We start from the raw sequence: 4,484 nt of genomic DNA, 5'->3' as shown, positions 1-4,484 counted from the left end.
CTGGATGTGAAATGCTGCACCATTCTTTCCCCATTGAGCCACGTGCCACGTGGTTCAGTGCATTATAGTCGTCGATTGTACAGTGAAGGAAGGGAGCAGGTCACCTTGACCCCAGTAATTCACATCCTCTTGTTGCTGGTGCGGAGACCTCGATCCTGGTACTCTAGTCACTAGGACCTCGTCGCACTGTTCCTGTAAATATGACGACATTTGAAATCTATCATGCAACTTGCCTGTAAGAATTTATGGTAATTTCTTGGAGAAAATCTTATTGCTCCAAACCAATAATGAGCAGTTTTTATTCGCAAAATGCAGGCACCACGGCCAAGTGCTTGCGTACTTGGTGATGATTGGCCTTGTACAACAACACGATGCATCTGCCTATGCAATGGTGATTTTGGCATTTGGTGCATTCCCGGCGTTGTGAGTTTTCCACTGAACCCCTTCAAAGTGCTCTGAGCATTGAACAAAACTGACGGTGTATTTTCAGAAAAATGGTTAAAGTTTATTTCTTTAATACTGAAGAAAAGGTATGAGGGAGTCGGGGTGGACCAGGGCTGGTGCTGACAGGGTCGGAACGGTCAGGGGTCGAAGTGACTAAAAGCCATGGTCAAATACAAAGCAAATGCCCAACTGATGTAGAAAAAATTGAAATTGTGAAATTGAATTGCCGCTCCACATCATGGCTGCCGTACACCCGAAAGTAGCGATGCTGTGATGATGTGTGTATTGCAGCAATTCTGTTTCATAACTTCAATTTTTCTATGTCGGTGAGGTGTTAGGCATTCGCAGTGCATCTATCTAAGTATCTGACCAGTAAGAAATAGATATAGTCACGGTGTCCTTGCATTTGGAGTAGTTATTAGCCTGTACGTCTTCTCTGTCCTGTCAAAGGAAAAATACTTGTTTTATATGCTTATCAAACCTCATCACATATGCAGATATTGATACTTTCAGGAAAAAAACTCACAACACACATCATGAATGGGCAAGTTCATGACCCATCACCGACCTGTCCTTGACCCAACACTGACCTGTCCATGATCCATCACTGACCTGTCAGCCTGACACTTTGTGCAATTTTCAATGGTCAAGACTAGATCCAAATAATATATTTTTGCTCATAAATGGTGGCAGCACTTTATGACCCCATATTTTCATCCGTGATTTTTGAAGGGGAACATTCTAAAATTTTCCTATGGAAAGTTTGAGCAAAAGTTTTAAATCTTTCAATGTCAAGGCGCGTACTACTTAAAATATGGCCATTTTGATAAAAGAGCATTCTAGAAATTATATCATTAAGACGGTTTTGAAGTATTCATAGAAATATGCTGACGTTTTTCCCCTCGTATTCCAGAATGATGCATACTTATATCATGGAGGAGTTTAACCTCTTATGACAAGCCTTTCTTGGCTAGATAGTATCTGACTGGAATCTGAATCCGAAAATGACACCTCTGTTAGGTCACATGGATAAACACTGCATGATCATTGGATAACATATACCAGGCATATGTGTATATGACGTCGGGAAGGGGGGGGTGTGAACATTTCAATCGTCACATGTTATGTAAATAAATCTTCAATCTTGAAGGGGTCATGGAAATGGCTGACTAACATTTACTTGCAAAGTTGACAACCTAGTACTTGTATCATACCAAAGCATCTTTGATTCTAGGAAGTCCAGTGATGTTTTAACTTTGCCTTGCGTAAAGAACATTGTGTGATGCAAGATTTCAGATTACCAAATACATGATTTGTGCTTTTACCATTGAATGAGCTATACAAGTAGTCTGGTTAAGCCAATGGCGGTGCAAGATTAAACTGAATGTAGGCAGTACTGCCAAACAATCTGATGAAAATCTGATGGAGGAGGGTTTGTCTTTTGCGGTTACATATTTTGTAGTCTTCGAAATAGGGGAGGACCATAGAAACAAAAATTACACCACGACTGCTGAAAAGACTGACCCATTGCTTCATCAGATTTTAGGTTGTACTGAACCAAAGGACCACAGAATGAATCTGATGAACTTACTCATCCAAAATTCCATGTAAACCAGTCCATAATTACCATTGATAACAGTGGGTTTGAACCAAACCATGGTAGTGACAGGGGTGAAATCAGATATAGGGATGGGCTCAAATTCATCCTCTCTGTGTGTGCGTTAAGTTGGCCTGCTCTTCACTAGCTTACGTGTAAACTTGCCAGTCAATCAGGATCTACATGGAAGTAAATGAGTCTCTGTCAACAAGCATGCATGAAGCATTCACACACACAAAAATACATGTATATGCAAGTTTAATTAATATTTGTATGTTCCTCATTTCCAGGTGCCTTGTGACCTTTTGACCCTGGGGTCATTGACAACACTGACAATGTCCTATCATTGGTGTAAGGAGAAAGTTGAGGTTGAAGTTCATCTCAATGTTACGGACGAGGAGTTTTGCACAAACATCTATCCCAAGAGAGTTCCGGCTGTTCTGAGAGGGTTAGATATTGGCGAGTGCAAGGAAAAGTGGACAACTGACTACCTCTGCCAGCATGGTGGCCACAAAGAGGTCAAAGTTCATGTCAGCCCGTCCTCACAAATGGATGTCATCAACAAGAATTTCATGTACAGGTCATTACCGTTTTACGAGCTCGTCAAGCGCGCATCAGCAACGACGAACACCGACCATTTTATACATGCAGAGGAGAAATGTTATTTACGATCCCTTGGTGATGACCTGAGGAAAGACATTGCTGATGTAAGAAAACAGTTTATCTCCTTAGCTTTAGATATTAAATTTCCAAACTTCTTCTCAGAAGACGATTTCTTTTCTAGTGTCTTCAGGATAGCATCACAAGGAACACAATTGTGGACGCATTACGATGTCATGGACAATATACTCATAGTAGCCACAAGAGGGCAGTGTTATTCAGCCCGCGAGACGCAACAAACTTGTACCCGTCCGGGGACAAATCAGAAGTTCTTGACATTGACAATCCAGATTTTAAGAAATATCCCAAATTTGCGAATGTTACGTGGTACGAATGTGTCTCAAGCCAGATGATGTCCTTTTCATTGCAGCGCTCTGGTTTCACAATGTCATCTCGTTAGAGTTCGGTGTAGCGGTGAACGTTTTCTGGCGTCAGAATGGAAAATATTTGCTAGTGCTTGAAGTTATAGTATATAAGGCTATCAAATTAATGTAAATGTATTAAAACTGCCGGAAGGGAACATGTGCACCTATAAAACGCCGTTACGTCCTAATAATTGTTTGATGGTCTGATCCAGCATTATCTATATGGTTGGCTCAAAATTCTTCAATGCAGTAATATATGATATGGTGAGGCACTGAGCCTAATGCTGGTACTACTAGTCAGTCTGAATACCTCTCTCAAAGGAACTTATTGACAATCAATGCTGGTGTGTTAATATTCAGACAGAGAGAGAGAGAGAGAGAGAGAGAGAGAGAGAGAGAGAGAGAGAGAGAGAGAGAGAGAGAGAGAGAGAGATATGAAAATTAAGCTTATCCATGTACGCGGCGTCGACAACAAAATGTACCGCATGCCGACATTGATTTGCACATTTTTGGTTGTAGAGTGACGTATAATCACACACTAGAGATGTATGATTTTGTGGCTATTTCCACAACTGCGGGGACAATAAAAATTTACTTTCCTTATCCGCAGCGCTGGGGATTATAAATTTAGACTCTTATCCGCACTGCTGAGGGGCAAGTAACAACTTCCATAAGCATAATAAGAAATGTTACTATGATATCACAAGCCATGTCAATCCCTACCGCTATTGGCGCACTTTGCAATATATCAGGTACAAAGCTAACGCGACCAGGTCATGTCCTAAGCTTGTAAAGATGTCCGCTCTTGCGAAGCTATCAACATACGTATGTGTCTTGCTATTTGTGGTGATATTCATGTCCAATGGCAATACAACCTTTGCAGTTGTATCAGCTGTGTTATCACAGACGTGCTGTTTTCTGGGTAGTTTCCATAAGTGTAATTTATTCTACGTTTCGACGTTCTCTTCCGTAGTATAAAAAGTACTTGATCAAGGACATGCTCCCCAGTGGAATACTCTGGCCACTAAACCATAATGCCACCTGAAGGTTGGGGATACTTAGACAGTGTACTCTACTAAATAGTTCATATTTTAAGTTAAATACAAAAGGTGTATTTATATGTTTTTCTGACTCACTGCTCAGTGATATAAAACGGACGTATTCAAAGTTTTCATTTATATTCCAGCCTTTGTTTTTATTGACCCAGATAAATTTTATACATCTCTTTCCTAAAAACTTGTCAGATATCCACAGTAGTGCTATGCAACAGCGCAAGCGGAACCTTTCAATGTAAGCCAGGTTTCAGTTTAACATATAGCTTGCATCTAATCATTGCCTTACCTCAGCCAAAGGCTGATATCAATTGTTCATTGCTCTCAGCGAGCTCAATTTCCAAGAAAACGAGCCTGTATACAGTT

At 40.7% G+C, this 4,484-nt stretch overlaps 1 pseudogene; it reads left to right on the top strand.

Moving 5' to 3' along the window:
• Positions 1 to 2,376: 2,376 nt before the first annotated feature.
• On the top strand, positions 2,377 to 3,196 carry LOC139124292 (tRNA wybutosine-synthesizing protein 5-like; annotated as a pseudogene).
• Positions 3,197 to 4,484: the final 1,288 nt, after the last annotated feature.

This window comes from Ptychodera flava, assembly GCF_041260155.1.
Source record: "Ptychodera flava strain L36383 chromosome 23 unlocalized genomic scaffold, AS_Pfla_20210202 Scaffold_23__1_contigs__length_28996876_pilon, whole genome shotgun sequence".
Taxonomy (NCBI): domain Eukaryota; kingdom Metazoa; phylum Hemichordata; class Enteropneusta; family Ptychoderidae; genus Ptychodera; species Ptychodera flava.
The sequence above is the reverse complement of the archived record's forward strand: the minus strand, read 5'-3'. Positions and strand labels throughout refer to the sequence as shown.